The sequence below is a fragment of the Triticum aestivum genome, chromosome 3B (assembly GCF_018294505.1).
Source record: "Triticum aestivum cultivar Chinese Spring chromosome 3B, IWGSC CS RefSeq v2.1, whole genome shotgun sequence".
In the NCBI taxonomy this organism is placed as follows: Eukaryota; Viridiplantae; Streptophyta; class Magnoliopsida; order Poales; family Poaceae; genus Triticum; species Triticum aestivum.
In genome coordinates this window covers 188345548-188357637 of record NC_057801.1, presented here as the reverse complement: position 1 = coordinate 188357637, position 12090 = coordinate 188345548, and positions in this window count along the sequence as shown.

Sequence of the window (12090 nt, the reverse complement as noted above, 5' to 3'; positions counted from 1 at the left end):
TATCTCGCTAGCCCTTTCTGAGACCGCAAAACATAAATGCAGAGCACCTTTAAAGATCAAGGACTGACTAAACATTGTAATTCATGGTGAAAGAGATCCAATTAAGTCATACCCAATATAAACTAATAGTAATGCATGCAAATGACAGTGTGCTCTCCAGTGGGTGCTTTTTAATAAGAAGGTGATGACTCAACATAAAAGTAAATAGATAGGCACTTCGCAGAGGGAAGCAGGGATTTGTAGAGGTGCTAGAGCTTGATTTTGAAATAGAGATGAATAACATTTTGAGCGGTATACTTTCACTGTCAATGCAACAACAATGAGATCTCAATATCTTCCATGCTACATACATTATAGGCGGTTCCCAAACATAATGGTAAAAGTTTATACTCCCCCTCCACCAACAAGCATCAATCCACGGCTTGCTCGAAACAACGAGTTCCTCCAACTAGCAGCAGCCCTGGGGGAGTCTTGTTTTAATTATTTTGATTTCCTTTGATCTTTTTGATCATTGGGATTGGGTATCCCGGTTACCAGCCATTTTCTCGTGAATGAGGAGTGGAGTCCAGTCCTCTTGAGAATAACCCACCTAGCATGGAAGATACAGACACTCCTAGTTGAAACATGAGCTGCTCGATCATACAAAACAAAATTTCATTTGAAGGTTTGAAGTTTGGCACATACAAATTTACTTCGAACGGCAGGTAAATACCGCATATATGAAGGTATGGTGGACTCATATGGAATAACTTTGGGGTTTATGGAGTTTGGATGCACAAGCAGTATTCCCGCTTAGTACACGTGAAGGCTAGCAAAAAACTAGGAAGCGACCAACTGAGAGAGCGACAACAGTTATGAACATGCATTAAAATTAATCAACACTGAGTGCAAGCATGAGTAGGATATAATCTACCATGAACATAAATATCGTGAAGGCTATGTTGATTTTGTTTCAACTACATGCGTGAACATGTGCCAAGTCGAGTCACTCAATTCATTTAAAAGAGGATACCACCCTATCATACCACATCACAACCATTTTAATAGCATGTTGGCATGCAAGCTAAACCATTATATGCTCCTACCTAATTAAGCATGGCATAAGTAACTATAATCTCTAATTGTCATTGCAAACATGCTTATTCATAATAGGCTGAATCAGGAACAATGAACTCATCATATTTACAAAAACAAGAGAGGTTGAGTTCATACCAGCTTCTCTTATCTCAATCAGTCCATCATATATCGTCATTATTGCCTTTCACTTGCACGACCGAACGGTGTGTATAATAATAATAGTGCACGTGCATTGGACTAAGATGGAATCTGCAAGCATTCAATTCAGGGAAGAAGACAAGGTAATATGGTCTCTTGGTTAAATCAACAATCATGCATATGAGAGCCACTAAACATTTTCATTATGGTCTTCTCCTCTCGACCCCCAAAGGAAAGAAAAGAAATAAAACTATTTACACGGGAAAGCTCCCAACAAGTACAAGAAGAATCAAGAAATATTTTTGGGTTTTCTTTTAATTACTACTAGAAGCATGGAAATTAAACTAACTAATTTTTTGGGGGGTTTTCTTTAAGGTTTATCAAACACACAAGAAGAAAACTAGAAAAAGAAATTAAACTAGCATGGATAATACAATGAAAGAGTATGAGCACCGACAACTTGAATAATGTGTGAACATGAATATAAAGTCAGTGAGAAATACATACTCCCCCAAGCTTAGGCTTCTGGCCTAAGTTGGTCTATGCCCAAGGATAGCCTGACTGATATCCGAAGTTGGAACTGGGGTCGTACTGAGATGCAATAGCCATTGCCTCCTAGGCTGCAGCATGGCGGCAAGGTACTTTCTTCCTCCTTTCGTACTCGGTTGCCTCCACCGTGGTTATAAAATATCATCCTTTTGCCTGATAATCAAAAAGGGTAGGAGCAGGGAGAGTAACATGGACATCGCGACGTCTGTCGAAGATTAGTCGATACTGTAGGAATTCTTCATTCCTTTCAAGAAAATGATGACTAACCATGGCATTATAATCTAAATAAGCTGGAAGCAACTCCCTATCACCCTCACGTGGAGGTATACCAAGATAATTAGCAACACGGGTCGCATAAATCCCTCCAAATAAATCTCCAACTAAACCATTATTATGCAACCTACGTGCAACAATTGCTCCCAAGTTGTAATCTTTATTACCTAATACAACACTCTTAAGAACACAAAGATCAGGGACACACATGTGGCATGCTTCATCTTTACCATTAATGCATCTACCAATGAAGAGAGCAAAATAATGTATAGCAGGAAAATGAATGCTCCCTATGGTAGCCTGTGCTATATCCCTAGATTCTCCCACAATGATACTAGCAAGAAAATCTTTATATTTAGATTTACGGGGTTTGTTAACATTGCCCCACTGAGGGAGTTTGCAAGCAGTAGTAAAATCTTCTAGGTCCATGGTATATGATTGATCATAAATATCAAACAGGACATTTTGAGAATTACACGAAGATGAAAATTTAAACCTTCTCACGAATGAATCAGTTAGATAGTAGTACTGAGCACACTTATCTTGCATGAAGTCCTCAAGATCGGCATTATGCACATATGTATCAAATTCATCCTTAATGTCTGCATTGACCATAAACTCTTCTGAAGGCCATTCACGAGGCCGCACATCAGCTTCCCTCGGTGGTTCATCATCTGGTTCACGCATAGCACGCCTCGGTGCTTGCTTCCTTAAAGAACCACCTTGGTACATTTTCCTGAACATATTTGTTCCTCTGAAATATTTCTGAAATGTTTAGTAACTTCAAAATAAAAGTGAATCAAACTCAACAAAATTGGTAGCAACTACTCCCACAAGTGTCTAGAGCCTATATCATGCATTAGAATTACTTGGGACCTCATAAATTTGACATGCAAGCTCAAGAACAGGGTCACCTCAGCAGCAAAAATGTGCAATGAATAAAGCACTAGAACAAAAACTAATTGGACCAATGGAGGAGTCACATACCAAGCAACAAACTCCCAAAGCAGTTTTGTGAATGGAGCTTTGAGCAAGGAGATCGAAAATCGCAGCAAAATGAGCTAGAACTTGTGCTTGAGCTGGATGGGGATTTTTTGGGAGGAAGATGGAGTGTGTGTGGGTGCAGGAATAACTGGAGGGGGGCCACCGTGGGCCCACAAGGCAGGGGGGCGCGCCTAGGGGGAGTGGGCGCGCCCTGGACCCTCGTGGACAGGTGCTTACCCCCCTGTTGTGTTCTTAGTGCCTAAAATCCTCAAATATTCCATAAAAAATCATACTAAATTTGCAGTGCATTTGGAGCACTTTTATTTTCAGGATATTTTTTTATTGCATGGATAATTCAGAAAACAGACAGATAATGCTTTTTTGCTTTATTTATTCTAAATAACAGAAAGTAAAAAGAGGGTACAGAAGGTTGTGCCTTCTAGTTTCATCCATCTCATGATCATCAAAAGGAATCCACTAACAAGGTTGATCAAGTCTTGTTAACAAACTCATTCCGAATAACATGGAGCCGAAGAAATTTCGAATAACACTAGGCTACCTCAACGGGGATATGAACATCCCCAATTATAAGAATATCATAATTTTTTCTTGACAGTAGGAAGAGGAAATTCAAAACCTCCAATAATGATAGTTGGACTTTTTCCAATAGAATTGATGTTATGAACTTGAGGTTGTTTCCTCGGAAAGTGTACCGTATGCTCATTACCATTAACATGAAAAGTGACTTTGCCTTTGTTGCAATCAATAACAGCCCCCGCATTATTCAAAAAGGGTCTACCAAGGATAATCGACATACTATCATCCTCAGGAATATCCAGAATAACAAAGTCCGTGATCTCATCCAAGACTCCGAACAAACTTCGGTCGTCAAATCACATAACTCATAATAGAAATCATCATCGAACGTTAAGCGCGCGGACCCTACGGGTTCGAGAACTATGTAGACATGACCGAGACACCTCTCCGGTCAATAACCAATAGTGGAACCTGGATGCCCATATTGGCTCGTACATATTCTACGAAGATCTTTATCGATCGAACCGTTATGACAACATACGTAATTCCCTTTGTCCATCGGTATGTTAGTTGACCGAGATTCGATCGTGGGTATCTTCATACCTAGTTCAATCTCGTTACCGGCAAATCTCTTTAATCATTCTGTAATACATCACCTCGTGACTAACTCCTTAGTCGTTTGCTTGCAAGCTTATGATGTGTATTACCGAGAGGGCCCAAAGATACCTCTCCGATACTCAGAGTGAAAAAACCTAATCTTGATCTATGCCAACTCAACAAACACCTTCGGAGATACCTGTAGAGCATCTTTATAATCACCCAGTTATGTTGTGAGGTTTGATAGCACACAAGGCATTCCTTCGGTATCCGGGAGTTGCATAATCTCATAGTCGAAGGAATATGTATTTGACATGAAGAAAGCAATATTAATAAAACTGAACGATCATTATGCTAAGCTAACAGATGGATCTTGTCCATCACATCATTCTCCTAATGATGTGACCCCGTTATCAAATGGCAACTCATGCCCATGGTTAGGAAACCTCAACCATCTTTGATCAACGCGCTAGTCTAGTAGAGGCTCACTAGGGACATGTTGTTTGTTTATGTATTCACACATGTATCAAGGTTTCCCATCAATACAATTCTAGCATGAATATTAAACCTTTATCATGAATAAGGAAATATAAAATAACAAATTTACAATTGCCTCTAGGGCATATTTCCTTCATGTGTTACTGAATTTCCTTCCCTTTGGGGGAAGTACGTCTCCGTTGGAGCGGTGTGGAGGCACAATGCTCCCCAAGAAGCCACTAGGGCCACCGTATTCTCCGCATGCCCTCACACAATGCAAGATGCTGTGATTCCACTAGTGGTGCTCTTGAAGGCGGCGACTGAACCTTTACAAACAAGGTTGGGGCAATCTCCACAACTTGATTGGAGGCTCCCAATGATACCATGGAGCTTCACCACAATGGAAGGTGGCTCCGAGGTGATCTCACCCGTCTAGGGTGCTCAAACACACAATAGTAACAAGCAAGGGATTAGTGGGGGGAATCAAATTTCTCTTGGTGGAAGTGTGGATCCGGGCCTTCTCAACCAATCCCTAGAAAATCAACAAGTTTGATTGGCTAGGAGAGAGATTAGCGAAAATGAGCTTTGGAGCAACAATGCGGATTGGGGGAAAAGAGGTAGGTCTTCTTGAAGGAGAAGACCCCTTATATAGTGGGGGAAACAATCCAACCGTTATCCCTATTCAGTCTTCATAGGTACTACCGCGAGCCCCAGCTTTACTACCGCTGGCCGCAGCACTACTACCGTGAGCCCCAGTGGTACTACCGTAGTGACAGCGAGTAGAAGCCTCAGAGGGAGAAGGGACACGGGAGCGGGAGCCTGGGCGGCACTAACAGCGGTGGTAGGTGCGGTACTACCGCTTGCGAGCGGTACTACTGCTCCTACTGCCGCTACTAGTGCCGCTGAACTTGACACGAGACTAGCACGTCTCGAGTCAAGGCAGTACTAGCATGGAACTGGTTCGGTGTTGCCTGAGGCTCTGGATGGTACTACCACTGGTGCAGCGGTACTACCGCCTGTAGCTCTCGGCAGTACTACCGCGCAAGGTTGTCGTACTACCACTGGCACTTCTCCTATGCCACTTCCATGACAATGAAGGATCCTCCAAGATGGTAAAAGGGGCTAGGGGTGCAAAAGAGATGTGTACGTGTTGATTCCATCCTAGACATTCCGATGCGAATTCTCTCTTGATAGTACGGTATCTCCTATGACTCAAGTCCACCAAAATCTAAACGAAGGAGAACTATAGTATCTTCACTTTGAGTTCTGAGGGGAATAAATCGTCTCGTTCCAATAAATGAATATCTGAAATGCTCAATGCATACGATTAGTCCGCAAATGTATTGTCATCAACACCAAAACCACTTAGAGAGAGATATGCCCTAACAAGGATCATTTTTCGTACTATCAAGGGGGGCTCTCAAGTTGGTAGCTTGATCGTATTGTTCGTAGAGAGCTCAAACCATTGCATCCTTGCATCATATTTCTTGGTTCTTGTTTGGTGTTTCTCTTTGTGTGTGTTAGAGCTTATGGTCATCTTCATGACATGCTCAAGTTCATCGAGAACGGATTTCATTTGCTTCTTCCAGTATGTTCTCGATGTTGGGGTTTATGCCAGATCATCACGGATAGAGGTTTCACATCTCTATATCATAGGAATATATCTTCTACCACTTCTTATTACAACCGGATCATCGTTGTTGAATAGTACTCGTCATCATATATTCAACAAGCTTGAGTTTGCTGAATTCGGAGTTCGTATGCTGTAGTTGTGGCAGTTCTGGTTTTTGGATAGCTGCTAGTGGTAGTACCGCTCCTGGCAGCGGTAGTACCGCTTACTAGTGGTAGTACCATGGACAGTATCGCGCGTACCACCGCTCCTTCTCAGTTCTCATTTTTTTGTGTCAGGTTCAGCGGTAGTCTCTCTGCCATACTACCATTGAGTTCTTTTTGCCCGGTTGGACGAGCGGCAGTGGAAGCGGTAGTAGGAGCGGTAGGACCGCACCTACTTCTGTTACCACTACTGCTCGTGGCTCAGCTCTGCACCTTTCCCCTGTTTCTTGAGCGGTAGCAAGGCTGTGGTAGTACCGCTTATAAGCGGAACTACCGCTCTCAGGGGTTTCTCCTTTCGCACTGATCTCGAGGAACTTCCGCCCGGGTGGTAGTACTGCTCCCTGAGAGGTAGTACCACTTGTGCATGGGCTGTGTGCATAACGGTTGGATTTTTACCCACCTATAAAAGGGGGTCTTCTTCCCCATTGCATCTCACCTCTTAAGCTCGTGTTCTTCCCTCATTGTTGAACTTCTTCGAGCTTGCTAACTCTCAATCCCTCCAATGATTCTTCCTAGTTCTTGAGGGAAAAGAGCGAGGAGATCTAGATCTATGTTTCCACCAATCACGTTCTCCTCTTTGTGAGGGGAACCCCTTGGATCTAGATCTTGGAGTACTTTGTGTTCTCTTCTTCGTCCGTCCTCTCATTTTCCTCCCTAGCACTAGTTGCTTTGGTGGGATTTGGGAGTGAGGGACTTGGGCACTCCGTGTGCCCTTGCCATTGCATTAGTTGCATCGGTTTGAGTTCTCCATGGTGATACGTGGAAGTTTCAAGTTGAGAAGCTTATTACTCTTGGGTGCTTGGTACCCTAGAGCTTGTTCCTCTTGAGTGCTTGGGCGCCCTAGACGGTTGGTAGTGTTCGAAGCTCAATCATTGTGGTGTAAAGCTCTGACAAGCGTCAAGGTCTCCAATTAGGTTGTGGAGATCACTCCGAGCAATTTGAAGGGTACCAGTGACTGCCCCCAAGGGTTGCCAAAGTGTACGGGTTCGGTGACTTCCCCCAAGGGTTGCCATTTCTACGGGTTCGGTGACCGCCCTCAAGGGTCCCTTAGTGGAATCACGACATCTTGCATTGTGTGAGGGCATGAGGAGATTACGGTGGCCCTAGTGGCTTCTTGGGGAGCATTGTGCCTCCACACCGCTCCAAACGGAGATTCGCATCTGCAAGGGTGTGAATTTCGGGATACATCGTCGTCTCCGTGTGCCTCGGTTATCTCTTACCCGAGCCCTTTATTTATGCACTTTACTTTGTGATAGCCATAGTGTCTCATGTTATATATCTTGCTATCACATAGTTGTTTATCTTGCTTAGCATAAGTTTTTGGTGCATATAGGTGAGCCTAGTAGTTTTAGGTTTTGTGCTTGCCAAATTAACTGCTAGGTTTATTCCCTATTTGTTCAAGCCTAAACCATAATTATTTTAAAGCATCCATTCACCCCCCCTCTAGGCGACATCCACGATCTTTCACCCTGCCCTTGCATTAGTTGCAACGGTTTGAGTTCTCCACAGTGATACGTGGAAGTTACAAGTTGAGAAGCTTATTACTCTAGGGTGCTTGGTACCCTTGAGCTTGTTCCTCTTGGATGCCTTGGTGTCCTAGACGGCTGATGCTGTTCGGAGCTCAATCATTATCGTGTAAAGCTCCGAGAAAGCATCGGGGGTCTCCAATTAGGTTGTGGAGATCACCCTGAGCAATTTGACAGGTACCCGTCACCGCCCCCAAGGGTTGCCAAAGTGTACGGGTTCGGTGACCGCCCCTAAGGGTTTCATTTGTATAGGTTTGGTGACTGCCCTCAAGGGTCCTTTAGTGGAATCATGACATCTTTCATTGTGCGAGGGCGTGAGGAGATTACAGTGGCCCTAGTGCCTTCTTGGGGAGCATTGTGCCTCCACACCGCTCCAAACAGTGATTAGCATCCGCAAGGGTGTGAACTTCGGGATACATCGTCGTCTCCGCGTGCCTCGGTTATCTCTTACCCGAGCCCTTTACTTATGCACTTTACTTTGTGATAGCCATAGTGTTTCATGTTATATATCTTGCTATCACTTAGTTGTTTATCTTGCTTAGCATAAGTTGTTGGTGCACATAGGTGAGCCTAGTTACTTTAAGTTTTGTGCTTGACAAATTAAGCGCTAGGTTTATTCCACATTTTTTCAAGCCTAAACTGTAATTATTTTAAAGCGCCTATTCAACCCCCTCTAGGCAATATCCACAATCTTTCATCGGAACCTGTCGGCGTCCTGGATATGGGGGTATCCAGCCCTGCCTGCCTGCGGCCCACCACGTGGCTCCATCGACGGCGTGGTACGGCCCAGCTTAAGCATCAACAACTCAAGACCCTCGCGAGGCGGACGATGCCAAGACCCCCGAGGGGATCGGCCTCCCCAGGCTAGCTCCCAAGGGGCGGAGAGTTCTATGCAAGGTTCACCTCATGAGGCTTAGCTGACATGAGCCATGACGACCAAGGCCAGGCAGGCACTAGGCGGGCGCAGAGCGTAGGTTTCCCCGTTGGTGCAAAGGAGGCAAGCCGCAGGCGCGGAGTCCTGAGGAATCAACCAAAGGTTTCCATTCTGGTGCAACGAGACCAAGACTGCCGGGACGGAGGTCATCGACGAGCCCATCGCAGCGTCATGACCATAGGCTTTTTGCATGCGAAGACTACTTTTGTCAGGATAAGTTGTACTACTTGTCCCCTTTCAAATCCGGATGTTGTGGGATCCCTTCCCGCCAACATTTGGGAAGAGGACCAAGGCCACTATAAATAGGACTAGCCACCACCATAGGGGGTCAAGAGGCCCCAGAAGCAGCATCGGCCAAAAAGAAGCAATTGTTCTCCCAAGACCGAGCCGAGATGAAGCAAGTGCTGGTCAGTGAAGATGGGGCGGCCAGCGCCACCTTCACCATAGCGATTGGCCTCCCTCGTGACCAAGAAGAGGCATTGTTTAGCTTTTTGTGAGCCAACAAGGATGTATTCACTTGGGAGCCCAAACATCTGGCTGGGGTCCCAAGGGGAATAATCGAGAACCACCTGAGGATATGTCCAAACGTGCGACCAGTGAAGCAGAAGGCCCGTCGTCAGTCCACCAAGAAAAAAGCCTTCATCATCCAGGAAACCCGCAAGCTACAAGCCGCAGGGGTCATCAGAGAGGTATGATACCCAGAGTGGATGGCGAACCCCGTCATCGTCCCCAAGAAAGGAGGGAAGGAGCATATGTGCGTTGACTTCACCAACCTCAACAAGGCCTGCCCACAAGATCCTTTCCAGCTCCCTTGCATTGACCAGATCATGGACACCACCGCCGAATGCAACCTGTTATGCTTCTTGGATGGCTTCTCGGGCTACCACCAGATCAAGATGGTCGTGCAAGATGTGGACAAGACGACATTCCTGACCCCTGCGGGGTGTACTGCTACACCTGCATGCCCTTCGGGCTGCGTAATGCCGGGGCAACCTTCCAGCGGCTGATGCATATCACCCTGGGATCCTAGCTCGGGAGGAATGCAGAGGCCTATGTTGATGATATAGTGGTGAAGTCTCGGGAGGCCGGGACCCTGATAGGAGATCTGGAGGAGATGTTTGCCAGCCTGCGCAAGGTGGATCTTCGGCTTAATCCCGAGAAGTGTGTGTTCGGGGTTCCCTCTAGCAAGCTGCTGGGCTTCCTGGTGTCACACAGAGGGATCGAGGCCAACCCATAGAAGGTCAAGGCAATAGAGGACATGAGCCCCCCACAAACCCTGAAGGAGATGCAGAAGTTGGCGGGCTGCGTAACCTCGCTTGGGTGCTTCATTTCCAAGCTCGGGAGCATGCCCTCCCGTTCTTCAAGCTGATGAAGAGGAAGGAGCCATTCGAGTGGACCCCGGAGGCGGACGCAACCATTCAAGACCTCAAGAGATATTTGACCAGCCCGCCAGTGATGGTGGCACCACACCCTCTCGAGCCCTTGGTGCTCTATCTGGCAGCCACCCCTCACTCAGCCAGCACCGCCCTGGTGGCACTAAGGAAGGAGCGCCTGTCCAATAAACCTCAGCAGGATGCACAACCATCGAGCAAGACACAGCACCTCAGGACGACGCGGCTGGGGCCTCGACCGACCCGGTGGTCGACATTCCTCCCGAGGCCGTGATCGACCCCGCAGCCATTGAGGCTCCCAAGGGCGGACCTCATGAAGCCATGGAGGACCCGCACCCTCGTGAAGAACAAGACTCCACTGATGCCTCCCCCTCGTCGAGCATCCTATCTACTTCGTCAGCACGGTACTGAGGGAGGCCCAAGCGCGCTACCCCATGCCTCAGAAACTCCTACTCGCGCTCCTGGTCGCCTCCAGAAAACTGCGCCACTACTTTCAAGGCCACCCCATCAAGGTTGTTTCAGCATACCCTCTGGATAGGGTGCTCCGGAGCCCGTATGCCGCCGGGCGAGTTGCTGAATGGAACATCAAGCTTCAGGCGTTCAATATCGAGTTCAGCACCACCAAGGTCATCAAGGGTGCGGCCCTCGCGGACTTCATGGCCGAGTGGACCAACACTCCCGACCACGGGGTAGGCGAGGATCGCTCCCTCCTGCCAGGAGACGAAGAACCGGATGGATCGATCATGTACTTTGATGGGGCGTTTGCGCGACAAGGCGCGGGAGCGGGGGGCGTCCTCATCTCACCCACCAAGGACAAGCTCTACTACACAGTGCAGCTCTGCTTCTAGCAGGGCAAGAAGATCTCCAACAACATTGCAGAATTCGAAGGCTTGCTCACCGGACTCAGGGCCGCGGCCGCGCTGGGAGTGAAGCGCCTCACCATCAAGGGCGACTCTCAGCTTCTCGTCAACTTCTCCAACAAGGAGTACACGCCTAAGGACGAGCACATGGAGGCATACCTAGAAGAGGTGCACACGATGGAGAAGCGGTTCATGGGCGTGGAGCTGCAGCACGTGTCGTGCGAAACAAACAAGGAAGCGGATGACATCGCCAAAAGAGCCTCCTGCAGGCTCCCTCAGGAGCCGGGGGTGTTTGAGGAGTGGCTCTTCAAGCCGTCTGTGACCCCCCCATGCCACTACTCCAGCACTGCCTCAGGAGGACTTGCCACAGGCACCCAAGACGGGTGCCCCAGCCTGTGGCCACCCCTCAGGAGCCCGCCTGCTGCTTCGCTCGAGCCTCAGGAGGGGTGGTGGACCGAAGAGTTCAAGACGTACTTGCTTCAAGGGACCCTGCCAAAGAAGGAGGAGGACGCCGAGTGCGTGGCCCATCAAGCCACCGCGTACTGCATCAAGGATGATGAGTTATATCGCAAGAGGCCCAATGACGTTTTGTTGTGGTGCATCTCCCGGGAACAGGGGCTCGAGCTGCTAGAGGACATACATGGTGGGGACTGCGGGCATCATTCCTCGTCACGTACTCTGGTGGGCAAGGCATTCCGCAGTGGTTTCTACTGGCCCACCGCGCTCAACGACGCTGCAGAGTTGGTGCACTCTTGTGAAGCATGCCAGTTCCACACCAAGCAGATCCACCAGCCCGCACAGGGCCTCCAGACAATCCCGCTCACATGGCTGTTCGCGGTTTAGGGTTGGACATCTTGGGGTCATTCCCTCGAGCACCAGGGGGCTACCAGTACCTCTACTCGCCATCGACAAGT